The sequence below is a fragment of the Ambystoma mexicanum genome, chromosome 1p, assembly GCF_040938575.1.
Source record: "Ambystoma mexicanum isolate Mex_15411 chromosome 1p, UKY_AmexF1_1, whole genome shotgun sequence".
Classification (NCBI taxonomy): domain Eukaryota; kingdom Metazoa; phylum Chordata; class Amphibia; order Caudata; family Ambystomatidae; genus Ambystoma; species Ambystoma mexicanum.
Genome location: NC_090921.1, coordinates 288,506,597 through 288,524,826, shown reverse-complemented (window position 1 = coordinate 288,524,826; position 18,230 = coordinate 288,506,597).

The following is an 18,230-nucleotide window of genomic DNA, read 5'->3' as shown; positions in this document are numbered from 1 at the left end:
CGACAAATCTTCTACCTCAGGAATACCAGGATTTCCAGGATGTTTTCCAGAAGGACCAAGCCAATACTTTGCCGCCTCAGAGACCATACGACTGCTAGATCGATCTTATACCTGGCGCTCAGATGCCATGCACGCCCTCACGGAACCCAAGAATCTTCATCTAAAACAATATTTAGATCAATACCTGGCTAACTGCTTCATTCGCCCGTCCAAGTCCCCGGCGGCCTCGCCCTTATTCTTCTTCCCTCAAAAGGAAGGAGATCTATGGACTTTTATCGACTACCGCACATTAAACCAAATGACTGTAAAAAAACGGTACCCCTTGCCTCTAATCCCAGAACTGCTGGACCAAGTGAAGGACGCTCGAATTTACACTAAATTGGATCTCAGAGGGACGTACCATCTCGTATGAGTCAAAAAGGGGGACAAATGGAAGACCGCCTTCCGCACCAAGTATGGGCTATTTGAATATCAGGTGATGCCCTTTGGGCTTTGTAACTGTCATGATCTCTGCTTCCAAAAGGTCAGGGTTTTCCCAACTCCCTTGGAAGCAGATCCATAACCCAGGTTCCGAGTGCCAACCAGTCCCAATGGGGACCTTTTGGACCCAGTCCTGGCGCCAGTGGCACCAGGCTCATAAATATGCCCAGTCCCATCGCTGGAAGCGCCGGGCTCATAATGCTTGGGTGGACTTACCTGCAGCAGACCATGCTGCTTACTTGCCTGCCAGTTGAGCCTCTGATCCTCTTCTGTTTGGAACTACTTTTCCTGTTGGGTGGGGCTGGAGCCACTCCCTAGATGCAGAACACTGGAACTCTTCTGGAAGGCAGGAACTCTTTTCTTACCAGGAACTCTTTTCTTACTTAGGCGTGGCTGTGGAAGGAGACACCTAAGCACTACAGGAGGCTATTTAAACCACACCCGGTGGATGAATCTTGCTTTGCGTTATTCTACATCCTCTGCAGCAGAACGCTCATCGTGTCTTCTGCATCTGATCCTGGGCCTAAGGAAAAAGGCTTACCATCCTGAATCCAGTCTTCAGCAACACCTATAAAGACAAGAAAGAACAGGTTAGCATTCCGGCATCTGAAAGGCAAAGGCTTACCTACTCTTCGTGCGCTCCAGAGGTCTTCACACTGTATTCCGGCATCTGAAAGACAAAAGCTTACCAACTCTTCGCACGCTCCGGAGGCCGTCGGCGCTGCATCCCGCATCTGAAAGACAAAACAAGGTGTGTTTAAAGACATTGGGGAACTTTAATACTCACGTGCCATTACTCCTTTCCACATCTAACCCAGTGGGTATCCCGGCACCCTGCAGCCGCTCCGAACTTGTACCTGCAAAATAAAAAGACAGTTAGAGCGCATTGTGAAGCTGGCAACAAGCGCTTACTTACGTGCTTCCAGGCGCTTCTATTCATCACACGGGCTCCATCTTCAAGGCACTTCAGCCCGTCATCCGCCATCGCCGGAACCCTGCAAAACAAGAGACATCATTATTAAAGACTTTAAAGACATTTGAGTTACTCGAAACTTACCGTTCGTGCAGTAAACGACGGACAGCAGTCCTCTGAAGTCAAGAGGCCTGCGCTACCTATCCGGTGAAGAAACTGGTTACAGCACCCTGCCCCGAGGCAGATGGAGAGCTCGGCATTCACTTACCTAAGGTGAGAGCGTTAACCTGTGGGGGTCTACAGGAGAGGAGAAGAGGAAAGAGATAGAGACACCCCAATAACCCCAGTTCATTAACCCCGTATTTTCTATCTGCAGACATCTTACTCTGCACGTCAGGCATACAGGGCACAGAGGTCCAGCCCAAAGAGCCAACCGGGTGCTGCACATCACCTTTGAAGATACGGTAGTCGCCCAGTCAAGACCGGCGCCTCTGCGAGAATCAGGTGAGCGTTACAGAACGCAAAGCCTACCGCAAAACTCTCGCCCAGGCGCTATGGAAACCTCGGATACTGACCACCTAGCCCGGTTACTTGGGGAACTAAGGGCAGAAGTGCATGCAGCTCGTCAGGAAACAAACGCTCTAAGAAGGGAACTAATTATTTCCAAGGAGAGAACAGATGATCTTGCTAGACAATTGCTACAGTCACAAGCCGGACAGACCCCGCTACCCGCATCAGGGGCAAATCTTCCTTCAACATCCTCTATGAATCCAGTGCAGATCAACCTACCTGGGAATGTACCTCTGGCTCCGCCCGAACGATTTTCTGGTGACCCAAAGAGGTTTGCGGTATTTATCAATCAGTGCCGGTTGCACTTCTTATGCCGGCCAGCAGCCTTTCCAACTGATCAAGCTAAAGTAGCTTTTGTACTTTCGTACCTTAGTGGCAATGCGGCAGACTGGTCGATCCCTCTAGTTAATCAAGATGATCCGGTTCTCCATGATTTTCAAGCCTTTCAGCTTAGTATGGAAAAACTGTTCGCAAGACATGCACAGGGGCAGGCCTTGGACAATGAGCTTCTTTCGTTGCGACAGGGTAATCAAGACCTTTTGGTTTATATTGCATCTTTCAATAGACTAATAGTTGAAACTCAATGGCCTGAGGACAAAAGGATTACGCTGTTTTATAGAGGTCTACGTGGAGAGCTCAAAGACGTTTTAGCCCAAGTAGTGAATCCCCCACAAGACTGTTTGGATTATATAGACTTGGTCGTTCAAATAGATCACAGACTGCAGAACAGGAAGGCCGATCATTCCAAGTTTGATGCCCGAGTATTTTCCAAACCGCCAACTCCTTCCAAAGGAGTAGACTCCGGGGAACCCATGCAAATAGGGGGTCTGAAAGGTCCTCTAACACAAAGGGAGCGGGAAAGGAGAAAACAGTTGCAATTATGCCTATATTGCGGAAACTCAGGGCACTTTCTTCGAGACTGTCCGGTGAAACCTGCCAAGAAGGCAGTAGGAGCTGCAGTTACCACAGTTACAAACTCTGAGCAGGGAAACAACCTCGCCCGACAAGAATAGAGGTCCTCTTGCCGAGCGTGAAAACCAGTTCCGTGACCTCGCATTTCGTGATACCTATGGTCCTCATTAGCCCTGATAATCCGGATCGATTACATGAAATTGAAGCTTACGTCGACAGCGGTGCCATCGGCAATTATGTGGATCATGAAATGGTTTTGAGGATGAATCTAACTCTTTGTCCCAAGGCTGTAAAGGACGTCATTACTACGGTGGATGGTACGGAGATAGCCTCCGGGCCAGTAACGCATACCACTCAAGAGGTGACGCTAGTGAGTCAAGATGGACACCATGAGAAGATCGTGTTCGATGTGATCAAGGCCCCTCAGTTCCAGATTATTCTAGGAATACCTTGGTTAGAGAAACACAATCCTCTGATCGATTGGCGAGCAAGAACGGTCCAGTTTCCAGAATGTGTCTCTACTTGTCACCCTCCACCTGGTGTTGCACTGGCAGCAATTTCTTCAGAGACTCCCCAGTTACCTCCCGAATACCTAGAATACCAAGATGTTTTCCGGAAGGAGCAGGCTAACTCTCTACCTCCTCATAGGTCTTATGACTGCCAGATAGACCTGATACCTGGATCTACTCCTCCTTGTAGTAGAATTTATGCCCTCACCGAGCCTGAGAACCTTCACCTTCGACAATGCCTGGATCAATACCTGGCAAATGGGTTTATTCGTCCTTCCAAGTCCCCTGCCTCTTCAGCTTTGTTCTTCGTTCCAAAAAAGGAAGGAGACCTTAGAACTTGTATCGATTATCGCTCCTTGAACCAGATCACCGTTAAGAATAGATATCCGTTACCTTTGATCCCTGAACTCCTGGACCAAGTCAGAAAAGCATGCATATATACAAAGCTGGATCTTAGAGGAGCTTACCACTTGGTACGAGTAAAAGAGGGCGATGAATGGAAGACGGCCTTCCGCACCAAGTATGGGCTATTTGAATATCAGGTCATGCCCTTCGGACTTTGCAATGCCCCGGCCGCCTTTCAATATTTTATGAACGATGTCCTCAGAGAGCTCATAGATGTGTGTGTTGTTGTTTACATCGACGACATTCTCGTTTATTCTTCATCGGAATCTGAACATCGGAAACACGTGAAAATGGTCCTCGAAAGATTGCGTCAACACAAACTTTTCGCTAAGTTGGAAAAATGGGTTTTCAACGTGACTGAAGTTGAATTCTTGGGATTCATATTATCGCCTGGCGGAGTGCGTATGGATTCAAAGAAGGTCGATGCAGTTCTCAAATGGCCATCACCATCTTCCGTAAAAGGTGTGCAAAGCATGTTAGGCTTCGCTAACTTTTACCGCAGGTTTATCCCCGAGTTCTCTCGAATAGTCCAGCCCATCACTGCCTTGTTAAAGAAAAACAAACGTTTTGAATGGTCTACCGAGGTGGAACAAGCTTTCCAGGATTTGAAGACTAAATTTATCTCTGCACCAATCTTAAAACACCCTCGCCCCGAACTCCCCTACATCGTGGAAACTGATGCTTCAAGCCTTGCCATGGGGGCAGTTCTATCACAAAAGGACCCGGTAACCAATCAGTTGCATCCCGTGGCATTTTGGTCCCGCAAATTCTCGCCTCCTGAAGTCAATTACACGATTACTGACAAGGAACTTCTGGCTATCAAGTCTGCCTTTAAGGCTTGGCGGCATTATCTGCTGGGGGCCCGACACACCGTTACTGTGATTACGGATCACCGAAACCTGCAATATTTGAAAACCGCAAAAGCCCAATCCTCTAGACAACTCCGTTGGGCATTATTCTTTGCCGAGTTTGACTTCATAATTACCTATCGACCTGGTACAAAAAACGGTAAAGCCGATGCCCTTTCTCGGATGGGAGTGGAAGAACACTTGATCAACCCTAAACCTGTACCAATCATTCCCGAACAAAGAATTCTGGGTGTAATCGCCACAGAATCCATAGAGGAAGTTAAGGATAAAGCCAGGCAACTTGTAACTCCAGCAGACATACAGAATTGGCATCTGCAGGGAAAGGACTTTGCAGTAAAGGACAACTTATTGTATTTCCAAGAACGATTATACCTACCCAGCACAGATTTACAGAAAAAAGTAATCTCTTGTTATCACGACTCTTTAATGGAAGGTCATCCCGGTATAGCCAAGACCTCAGAAAAGATCAAGCGCTACTTCTGGTGGCCGTCTTGGAAAAAAGATATCAGAGACTTTATAATGTCCTGTGGAGTATGCGCCCAAAACAAGAGTCAAAAGGAAAGACCAGCAGGCCTCTTACGCCCTATTGACATCCCACCTCGCCCTTGGCATACGCTTTCTATGGACTTCATCACCGATCTACCTCCATGCTCCGGATACAATACGATTCTAGTAATCGTGGACTTATTCTCCAAGATGGCGCATTTCATTCCGCTCAAAGGCTTGCCAACAGCAGCAACTCTGGCCCGAGAATTTCTCGAAAACATCGTCCGACTGCACGGTTTTCCTTCGGTTCTAATTTCGGATCGAGGTAGTCAATTTATTTCTCATTTTTGGCGAAGTTGCTGTCGGTCGGCTCAAATTGATGTGAGACTATCGACCAGTCACCACCCTCAGACCGACGGACAAACCGAGAGGACCAATCAAACTCTAGAACAGTATTGACGCTGCATGCTGCAACAAACTGAAAAAACTTGGAAAGATATCCTTTGGATAGCCGAGTATGCCTACAATAACTCTGTCCGTTCGGGAACTGGGAAAACCCAATTTTTTCTTTTGTACCGCAGTCACCCTCGAACCTCGGAGTTGGATCCCCTCCAAGATCTTGAAACACCAGCAGTAGACTACCTGCATTCTACAATCACCCAAGCCTTTAAGGAAGCTGTTTCTCACCTTCAAAGGGCTAAAGAACAATACAAGAAAGGAGCAGATCAACATCGGAAGGAAGCCCCTCACTATCAAGTAGGGGATCAAGTCTGGTTATCCACCAAATATCTATCTCTAAAAGGGCCACGCACATTCAACCCAAGATACCTTGGTCCCTATTCCATCACTACTATAGTAAACCCAGTAGCGGTCAAGTTGGACTTGCCCCCGCGCATGAAGATACATCCGGTCTTCCACGTCTCTCTATTAAAACCCGTGCAACCTCAAACCCGACTAACCAAATCTCCAAAACCTATCCTAGTTGATGAAGAACTCGAGTTTGAAGTCAAAAGCATTCTGGACTCCAAGATCTCCAAATCTAAACTATTCTACCTAATTGACTGGAAAGGCTACGGCCCCCAAGAGAGATCCTGGGAACCTGCTGAATATGTCCACGCTCCTCGCCTAATCAAAAGATTTCACCAAACATTTCCTGACAAGCCAAAACCCCCGGAGAAGCCCGGTTTGGGAGGGGCCTTGAGGGGGGTTACTGTCATGATCTCTGCTTCCAAAAGGTCAGGGTTTTCCCAACTCCCTTGGAAGCAGATCCATAACCCAGGTTCCGAGTGCCAACCAGTCCCAATGGGGACCTTTTGGACCCAGTCCTGGCGCCAGTGGCACCAGGCTCATAAATATGCCCAGTCCCAGCGCTGGAAGCGCCGGGCTCATAATGCTTGGGTGGACTTACCTGCAGCAGACCATGCTGCTTACTTGCCTGCCAGTTGAGCCTCTGATCCTCTTCTGTTTGGAACTACTTTTCCTGTTGGGTGGGGCTGGAGCCACTCCCTAGATGCAGAACACTGGAACTCTTCTGGAAGGCAGGAACTCTTTTCTTACCAGGAACTCTTTTCTTACTTAGGCGTGGCTGTGGAAGGAGACACCTAAGCACTACAGGAGGCTATTTAAACCACACCCGGTGGATGAATCTTGCTTTGCGTTATTCTACATCCTCTGCAGCAGAACGCTCATCGTGTCTTCTGCATCTGATCCTGGGCCTAAGGAAAAAGGCTTACCATCCTGAATCCAGTCTTCAGCAACACCTATAAAGACAAGAAAGAACAGGTTAGCATTCCGGCATCTGAAAGGCAAAGGCTTACCTACTCTTCGTGCGCTCCGGAGGTCTTCACACTGTATTCCGGCATCTGAAAGACAAAAGCTTACCAACTCTTCGCACGCTCCGGAGGCCGTCGGCGCTGCATCCCGCATCTGAAAGACAAAACAAGGTGCGTTTAAAGACATTGGGGAACTTTAATACTCACGTGCCATTACTCCTTTCCACATCTAACCCAGTGGGTATCCCGGCACCCTGCAGCCGCTCCGACCTTGTACCTGCAAAATAAAAAGACAGTTAGAGCGCATTGTGAAGCTGGCAACAAGCGCTTACTTACGTGCTTCCAGGCGCTTCTATTCATCACACGGGCTCCATCTTCAAGGCACTTCAGCCCGTCATCCGCCATCGCCAGAACCCTGCAAAACAAGAGACATCATTATTAAAGACTTTAAAGACATTTGAGTTACTCGAAACTTACCGTTCGTGCAGTAAACGACGGACAGCAGTCCTCTGAAGTCAAGAGGCCTGCGCTACCTATCCGGTGAAGAAACTGGTTACAGCACCCTGCCCCGAGGCAGATGGAGAGCTCGGCATTCACTTACCTAAGGTGAGAGCGTTAACCTGTGGGGGTCTACAGGAGAGGAGAAGAGGAAAGAGATAGAGACACCCCAATAACCCCAGTTCATTAACCCCGTATTTTCTATCTGCAGACATCTTACTCTGCACGTCAGGCATACAGGGCACAGAGGTCCAGCCCAAAGAGCCAACCGGGTGCTGCACATCACCTTTGAAGATACGGTAGTCGCCCAGTCAAGACCGGCGCCTCTGCGAGAATCAGGTGAGCGTTACAGTAACGCCCCTGCGGCGTTTCAATATTTTATGAACAACGTCCTTCGAGAGCTAATTGATGTCTGTGTCGTCATATATATTGACGACATCCTGGTGTACTCCTCTTCCGAGCGGGACCATGTGAAACACGTCCGTGCTGTAGTTGAAAGTATCCGGCAACATAAGCTATATGCTAAATTAGAAAAATGCTTCTTCCATGTTTATGAAGTCAAGTCTCTTGGGTTTGTTCTGACCCCTCGTGGTGTTCGTATTGATTTGCGGAAAGTAGATGTCATCCTCAAGTGGCCCTCTCCAACTTCAATCAAGGGAATCCAGAGCATGCTTGGATTAGCAAACTTCTATCGCCGATTCATTCCAGGCTTTTCGCAATTGGTGCATCCCATCACATCCTTATTACGAAAGAATAAGCGCTTTCAGTGGTCGGAAGAAGCGGACAAGGCCTTCCAAGACCTGAAAAATAAATTTATCTCAGCTCCAGTCCTCAAACATCCTCGCCCAGATCTCCCGTAAGTGGTAGAAACTGATGCTTCCAGTCTGGCAATGGGGGCGGTCCCTTCTCAAAAAGATCCTGAGACAGGTCAACTTCACCCAGTGACCTTTTGGTCACAAAAGTTCACAGCATCTGAACTGAATTACGGCGTAACAGACAAAGAACTTCTAGCCATCAAGGCAGCATTCAAGGCTTGGCGGCATTATCTCCTAGGAGCCAGACACACCATTACAGTGATCACAGATCATCGTAACCTACAATACCTAAAGACGGCCAAGGCCCAGTCCTCTCACCAACTCCGATGGGTGTTGTTTTTTGCTGAATACGATTTCGTGATTACATACTGACCTGGCTGCCGAAACGGAAAAGCGGATGCTCTGTCCTGCATAGGGATGGAAGAAGCCTACTCAAGTCCAGACCCAGTGGCCATAATCCCTGGTGGAAGGAGCCTGGGAATTACTACATTGCTGACCCTGGATGACATCCACAAGGAAATTTTGCATCCCCTCGACACCAAGGCTTTACAGGATTGGTTTACTAAAAGCAAATGCCATTCAGCCACAGATCATTTGCCTTATTTTCAAAGGTGCCTTTATCTACCTAGTAAGGAATTTCAGGAAAAAGTCATCTCAAATTACCACGAATCGTTGGTAGAAGGTCATCCTGGAATTGCAAAAACTGAATCCAAGATCAAGAGACATTTCTGGTGGCCAGCATGGTGTAAAGACATCAAACAATTTGTACTATTATGTGGCATTTGTGCACAAAACAAAGCCCAGAAAAAGAAACCATCGGGTCTACTACAACCTCTGGACGTTCCACCTACACCCTGGCCTACACTGTCTCTTGATTTTATCACTGATCTTCCCCCTTGTAATGGATTTAACACCATTTTAGTGGTGGTAGACTTGTTTTCCCAAGTGGCCCACTTCATTCTGCTAAAAGGTTTACCCTCAGCTTCGATTCTGGCGAAGGAGTTCCTAGAACAGATTGTCCAGATACACGGATTCCCCTCTGTTCTAGGTTCAGATCGGGGCAGTCGGTTTATCTCACAGTTTTGGAGAAAATGTTGCAGGTTAGCCCAAATCGATGTAAGACTTTCCACCAGTCACCATCCTCAAACAGAAGGTCAAACCGAGAGAACCAACCAAAAAATGGAACAGTACCTGAGATGCATGTTACACCAAACAGAAAGCAGCTGGAAGGACATTTTATTGATGACCGAGTATGCCTTTAACAACTCTTTACACTCCAGCACTGGGCAGAGTCCGTTCTATACAATATATGGGATGCATCCACGAACCTCTGAGCTCGATCCACCTCAACATTTAGAAATGCCAGCCATAAGTAGTTTGCACACTACCATTACACAAGCCTTCAAGAGAGCGACAAAACATTTAAGGCAAGCTAAGGAAAAATACAAGAGATCCGCAGATCAACATAGGAGTGAAGCTCCAAAGTACCAGGTTGGGGATGAGGTCTGGCTAGCCTCGAAACACATACCAATAAAAGGAACCCACACATTTAATCCCAGATATGTGGGACCATACACCATTAAGCGAAGGGTTTAGATAGAAGTGCACACCTATAGTAAGTAAGATTAGTAAAGAGATTCGAGGATTATGTTGTATAAACTTTTAGGTGCGGGGGGGAAAACTGAGGTCATGGCACAAGACCCCGACAATAAACAGTAAACAGAAAGAGGATTCAACTTGGGAACCCTCCCGTCCCCTGCACACTTTCAAATGTTTGGATTAATCCAATACAGTTGTTTAAACTACGTTATATGCATTGTACATACATTTGTTTCTAACACATATGGTCAGACACAGGAGTGTGAGATAAAAAAATATATATCTTTATAGTCAGGCTGTATTATTTTCAGCAAGAATTATAGTTCAGACAAAGATTATTTACAGTGCATAGAAACAGTATCAATAGATAAAGCTCAAATTGAAGAAAAAATGGAGTCCAAATTGATTAGCGACGCGTTTCGAGGAAGTTCTCCTCTTCTTCATAAGGCCACAATTGGACTCTTAATGTAAAAGGAAAACATAAATTCAGTGAAGAAAATTTTGTAAGCACAATGCATAGACTGTTCATGTCATATTAAATGTATACAGTTAAAAGAATAAATGGCATTAATTGTATTTAGAACATTAATCTGTCCCTAAAAAATAGGGAATTGAAACAATGTAACATGTTCTAATATGCATTGTAATTCATGCAACATTATAAGGTTAACTAGGTTGCCCCTGCTCGAGAGAGGGGCTGAAGGTCTACTGAAGCATCTCTTCCTGCAAAATTAACTGTATAACGTCCATCATATTGTAATTTAGTAGAGTAATACCTCTAATGGGATCTATCACGTGGATGGTGAAACATAAGCTAAAGAAAATTAAATATGTAGGTAAAAAAACACTCAGATAGTTCTTAGGCTATATCAATCTAATATGGAAGAAATACAAAAATCGTTACCTCTGTGAGTAGAAAGTGCCGGAAACAGAGAACCGGACGGAGCGGTGAAAATAGATAGACAGTCTTCGTACATCAGTTAGTTCCTTAAAACATGGCTAATTCCCAAAAAGATACCAGAAATCTAAAGAAAACAAAGCCTGATCAATGCCAAGCTCAATGTTCAAACGTGACAGTCATAGGTGTGAGATAAAAAAAATTGAGTAACATACCTAGCCAAAATATGAAGGGCGGAAAATAATCAATACAGCGGCCCACATAAGGATGTAGAGCTTAAGTAATCCGCCGTCACTACAGAGGTGCCTCAGTATGTGGGAATTCTGTCATACGAATAGCCAAGCTGAACAGGAATGAAGTCCTGATTAGTATAATATACCTAGCAATCTGATATGAAGTAATGGAAACATAATATGGTGTTTAATCAAGGCAAAAAATGTAGAGAATTACCGTGGTAAGAATGTGCAAATGGCACAATTTCTCAAAGTCTGACCATATGTGTTAGAAACAAATGTATGTACAATGCATATAACGTAGTTTAAACAACTATATTGGATTAATCCAAACATTTGAAAGTGTGCAGGGGACGGGAGGGTTCCCAAGTTGAATCCTCTTTCTGTTTACTGTTTATTGTCGGGGTCTTGTGCCATGACCTCAGTTTTCCCCCCCGCACCTAAAAGTTTATACAACATAATCCTCGAATCTCTTTACTAATCTTACTTACTATAGGTGTGCACTTCTATCTAAACCCTTCGCTATTTTGTTCACTAGTCATCTAGTGTGGCACAAACCATAGGGTGCACCCACATTTAAATCAACTAACTACTTAACTTTAGAATGTCCTTCTCAAGGTTAAATGAGCTAACCGACAAGCACGCCACAACACTAGCTTTCAGTGCAGAAGAAGCAACCCGTATCTTAGGTCTCATCAAAGATACTGAAAAAACTTTACAAAGTGAAGACAACCCCGAAAAAACTATTCAGAAACTAGAAAAACTCATTAGACGTGAGATCTCCCAAAAATTACATGCTAGCACACTAGTGGAATATTATAAAGCTAAGAAAATTCCCAGAGGTCTGAGGGTTTACCTAAGACCAACACTTTGTAGTGAAAATAAGATATTTGTACAAAAATGGGACCAGATCTTGAATAAGTGTTCTTTGGACCTTATACTACTAACTATTGAGGAGCTGTCAAAATCCCTTGTAACTATTGATTCTGAAATTAAAACTCTCCAAGACCAAATATCTAAATTTAAATCGGCAAAAGATCTCTCTGAGATACTAGAGGATATCAACCTGAAATTGGCAAACTATAAGACTGAAATTGAACAGAGGAAATTGAGAAAATTTAAAAGAGACACCTTTGACTATCTCAATGATATAGTATACAATTGGCAAGAATATTACCGACAGCGAAATTTTAATCGTAATAACCAACAAGACTCTAACTTCGCAAACTCAGGTAACAGTAGCGACAGCAGTGTTGGTGAACCCATCCAGAGGCCTTCCACAGACCGCACTAGTGAACGTGAACAAACAGAAGACACCAATAGACCAGGGGTGTCCACATCTCCAACTAATAAAGACGCTGAACCTAATACATCAACGGGGGCTTTTTTAGGCATAAGAGAAAGACCCGGAGAGGGAAGAAAGCCACAAACAAAAAAGAGAAACAAATAAAGGACAATAATCTAGTGGTGAATATTTCCAGCAAGATTCTTTCAATAGAACAACTTAACATTTTGAACAAAGGATTATCGTTTGTTCCTACGTGCAATACTTCATTATTTCAAGAAAAAATCTGTCTACACAGATTGATGCGAAAATTAAGACTTAAAATTTTCTTTGACTCGCAACCTGAAAAGGAATCTAAACTACCAGAAAGTGATTTACTGGTAATACGTCCCAAGAGTACATTTGACCCACAGGTACAAAATTCAATTTTGAATTTATTTGAGAAGAGTGTCCTACAAGATTTAAGCAGAATTGACTATAGAAGAAAAACACCCATTAATATCAAAAACCGCCAACTAGATCTAATAGATAAATTGGCGAAAAGTGAAGACATTACGATTAAACCGGCTGACAAAGGGGGAGCAATCGTAATCATGGACACATCCTTTTATGTCAAAAGATGCATTGAACTCCTTAACGATACAGACACCTATGCCATACTAGATAGGGACCCGTTACCAGAAATCAGAGAACTGATTAACAATACTCTGTTAAAAGCCAAAGAAAACGAATGGATTAATGATAAAACATATCAATATCTCACTAATTCCCATCCGATTACACCAGTCTTTTATGGGCTCCCTAAGATTCACAAAGATAAACAAAATCCACCCCTCAGACCGATTGTTGCTGGGACAGAAAGTATCTTCGACCCACTGGCAGTCTACATTGACAGATTACTACAACCGCTTATACAGGCATCATCCACATACCTAAAGGATACAACAGACTTCCTTAATGGACTTAAAGACTTTTCAGCTATTAGTGAAGACTGCATACTATTCAGCCTGGACGTATGTAGCTTATACACCTCAATACCCCATAGTGAAGGTATAGATTCTGTTGAATGGTTGTTACTTAACAATTCAGGTGTGAAAGGTAATCCTCAATTCATTCTGGAGCTACTTAACTTAATCCTCTACAATAGCTACTTTAGACATCAGGGTAAATACTTTTTACAAACATCGGGTACCTCGATGGGATCATCGATGGCGCCCGTGTACGCTAATACTTTTATGTTTCAGTTCGAAAGTCAGCATGTACTGGAACATCCCACATGGGCAGCATACATTTTAACCTGGAAGAGGTTTATTGATGACATTTTCTGCATTTGGTGCGGCACACGAGATGACTTGGACCAGTTTTTTGAATACCTCAATTTAGTGCATCCTAGGATTAAATTTACTATTGAGATTGGTAACCCTTATTTACATTTTCTTGACGTTAACTTAAGCATTGTTAACAATAAGATAGCTACATCTATATACCACAAACCGACTGATGTAAACAATCTGCTTCACTATTCCAGCTTCCACCCGAGGGCGATGCTCCAAAGTCTACCATATAGTCAAATATTACGCCTGAAAAGAATAATTTCTGACCCAGAAGTTCTAGATAAGGAATGCACAAATCTTGTTAGTAAATTTCAGAACAGAGGCTATCCACCAGAAATTTTGGAAATTGCCAAAGACAGAGCTTCAGAGATCCCCCGTACAGATTTACTGAAACCTAAATCTGAGGTTAAAGATACCCCACTTTTATACATATCAAAATTCTCAAGACAGAGTTTTCAGATCACAAAAAGTATAAAGAAACATTGGAATATTCTCCATAATGATCAAACTCTATTGGAATTGTTCCCCACACCACCAATGATGTGTTTTAAAAGGGGTAAAAATATAAGAGACAAGCTGGTGAAAGCTGAAAGAGTACCAAAGGAGAAACAACTTTTCCTAGCTACCAAAAAACTAGGCACCTTCCCCTGCTTAGGGTGTATACACTGTAATAACACAATCAAAGGTAATGTAGTGACTCACCCCAGGAATGGTCAAAAAATCAAATTAAGAGACTATTCTACGTGTCTGACATCAGGTGTCATATATATGTTGAAGTGCCCTTGTGGCAAAGTATATGTAGGACAGACCAAAAGACCTGTTAAATCAAGACTGTCTGAACACAAGTCGAACATAAGATGTAATAATCAATACTCACCGGTAGCTCGCCACTTCAACATGCAAAAACATACAATTGCCCAACTAAAATACCAGGTGCTAGAAGTTGTTAAACGACCTACAAGAGGAGGTGACTATCAGTCACTCTTACTACAAAGAGAAGCTTATTGGATTGATAAGTTAAGCTCTTTACAGCCCTGGGGTCTAAATGAAGATTTCACATTGAACTGTTTTCTGTGATTTGAATTTGACAATAAGGAATGATTGATCTTCAACATAAAATTGAGGGTCACATTGCTATTCCTGTGTCTGACTGTGATCTAAGGCACTACTTTGTTGAGACTAGTAGATGGTTGCCATAAAAATAATTGCCTGTAAACACAGTGTAAAAATTGTTCTTATTCTTAATTTTCATTTTTTGTCATTCTGTTATACTTATCACATTTAATTTTGATTTTTTGTAAAATAAATGCATTTACCCCATTGAGATTGTTATATTGCACTATGTTGTCCATGCAATGAGAGAGAGATTAAAGGTTTTTTTTCCCTCTTCCTGCATAATGTGAATCCATGTGATCCACCTATTTTGGACTGATAGGTTACACATGGTCATTAAATGACCTTAGCCAGATAATCTGAACATTATATTCATTTTTTCCGTGCTAATTTTTTCCCTTTTAAGATCCGAGCGTTTCGTTCGATTCAAGACCCTTTGTCATTGCTAATTTCGACTCTATTTCACATGGTACACTATTTTTCTCAACTTTCCTCTCCCCGTTCTACGATGTGCGGATTAGTATTTGTAATGTCCGATTTACATCGCACAATAGGTTTCTGTACTGTATGAATTTTTTCCTTTTAATTTATTTAGTTACGCACCTTTACGCTTCCCGATTTAAGTTACTTCTTGTCATTGAATGCCTAGAGATCTACACCTCCATTACAATATAACCTCGTTCCAAGATGGCCGACCTTGAGGCCCATTTACTTCTTAGTCCTTCTTCTTCACCTATTACTTCAGTCCTCTATTTATCTCCATGGTCACATGTAGTCTCCATGGTTTGTGAACAACAAGCCACTCGGCTGAACAGACTCTGTTCAGGATTGCCCCCCTATGCTCCAGGTAAGCGTGAATGCATGTGCATTTATCTATCTAGGGACCAGGGAAATAGTTCCTTAGTCTCATGATTCTTTTTTTTCTGTTTTCCTTACATTTTCTTTAGTTGATACTCTAACTGATCTATTACTGCCGGATTCTTCAGCTGTTGACCGGCCACACAATTTTGACATCAGTTGCACATCAGCTTTGAGAAATTGTGCCATTTGCACATTCTTACCACGGTAATTCTCTACATTTTTTGCCTTGATTAAACACCATATTATGTTTCCATTACTTCATATCAGATTGCTAGGTATATTATACTAATCAGGACTTCATTCCTGTTCAGCTTGGCTATTCGTATGACAGAATTCCCACATACTGAGGCACCTCTGTAGTGACGGCGGATTACTTAAGCTCTACATCCTTATGTGGGCCGCTGTATTGATTATTTTCCGCCCTTCATATTTTGGCTAGGTATGTTACTCAATTTTTTTTATCTCACACCTATGACTGTCACGTTTGAACATTGAGCTTGGCATTGATCAGGCTTTGTTTTCTTTAGATTTCTGGTATCTTTTTGGGAATTAGCCATGTTTTAAGGAACTAACTGATGTACGAAGACTGTCTATCTATTTTCACCGCTCCGTCCGGTTCTCTGTTTCCGGCACTTTCTACTCACAGAGGTAACGATTTTTGTATTTCTTCCATATTAGATTGATATAGCCTAAGAACTATCTGAGTGTTTTTTTACCTACATATTTAATTTTCTTTAGCTTATGTTTCACCATCCACGTGATAGATCCCATTAGAGGTATTACTCTACTAAATTACAATATGATGGACGTTATACAGTTAATTTTGCAGGAAGAGATGCTTCAGTAGACCTTCAGCCCCTCTCTCGAGCAGGGGCAACCTAGTTAACCTTATAATGTTGCATGAATTACAATGCATATTAGAACATGTTACATTGTTTCAATTCCCTATTTTTTAGGGACAGATTAATGTTCTAAATACAATTAATGCCATTTATTCTTTTAACTGTATACATTTAATATGACATGAACAGTCTATGCATTGTGCTTACAAAATTTTCTTCACTGAATTTATGTTTTCCTTTTACATTAAGAGTCCAATTGTGGCCTTATGAAGAAGAGGAGAACTTCCTCGAAACGCGTCGCTAATCAATTTGGACTCCATTTTTTCTTCAATTTGAGCTTTATCTATTGATACTGTTTCTATGCACTGTAAATAATCTTTGTCTGAACTATAATTCTTGCTGAAAATAATACAGCCTGACTATAAAGATATATATTTTTTTATCTCACACTCCTGTGTCTGACCATATGTGTTAGAAACAAATGTATGTACAATGCATATAACGTAGTTTAAACAACTGTATTGGATTAATCCAAACATTTGAAAGTGTGCAGGGGACGGGAGGGTTCCCAAGTTGAATCCTCTTTCTGTTTACCATACACCATTAAGGCCATCATTAATCCAGTGGCGGTAAAATTTGAGTTACCTCCGAATATGCGAGTCCATCCGGTGTTTCACGTCTCTCTTTTGAAACCAGTGCAGCCTGGAACTCGGGTAACGAAACGACCAAAACCAATCTTGGTAGACGGTGAACCAGAATTTGAGGTTAAAAGTATTCTGGACTCCAAACTTGCCAAATCGAAACTATTCTATCTAATTGTCTGGAAAGGCTATGGACCACAAGAAAGAACATGGGAGCCAAGTGACCACATTCATGCGCCACGTTTAGTAAAACGGTTCCATCGAAACCATCCAACCAAGCCTGGACCAGTGGGGCAAACCACCTTAGGAGGGGCCTGGAGGGGAGTGCTGTCACGGTGCTTGCCCCCAGACATCAGGAGCAGACCAGCCTGCCCCAGGTACTAGCACCTATGGGGACCTTTAAGGCCCCAAAATCTTGCCTCAAGACTTCCTGGACTCTGTCCTGGCGCCATAGGCGCCAGGCTCATAATATTCTTTCAAGTAAGGCAGGTTGCAGGGGAAAAGGAATCACATTCAACCGAGTCTGTGGCATGCTGGAGAGACTACTTTACCTGGGACTACCTCTGCAGTGTGTGGTTGGAGGGACTACTGCACTTGGGACTACTTGTATGAGGCTATATAAACCACGCCCTAAGAACAGAACATGCTTCGCGTTATTCTGCACACTTGCAGCGTAACGCTCACCGTGTCTGCTAGCTTCAGTCAACCCGGTCTTCAGCCACACCTGTCCTGAGATTCACGAACCATCGCCTGTGGAGAAAGAAAGCAGGAGAGAGAGAAAACAAGAACAAAGGCAGCAGTGAAGTTCTTACCTGACGCGCATCTTCAGTCGCTCCGTAGCCACCGCACCTGCCGAACAGTAAAGAAACATCAAGTTAGCCACACAGAGGGAAAAGGCCACATTAAAGACATTTCAACATTACGCCAGCGCTAATACTCACCCAAAGGCTGCACACTCTTGCGATCCATCAAGACACCTTCACGCGATCGCCGCTCCGGAGTCATCGCACCTGCGGAACAGTAAAGAAACATCAGGTAAGCCGCGCTGAGGAAAAAGGCCACATTAAAGACATTTCAACATTACGCCAGCGCTAATACTCACCCGAATGCTGCACACTCTTGCGATCCATCAAGACACCTTCACGCGATCGCCGCTCCTGAGTCACCGCACCTGCAGAACAGAAAAGGAACAGCA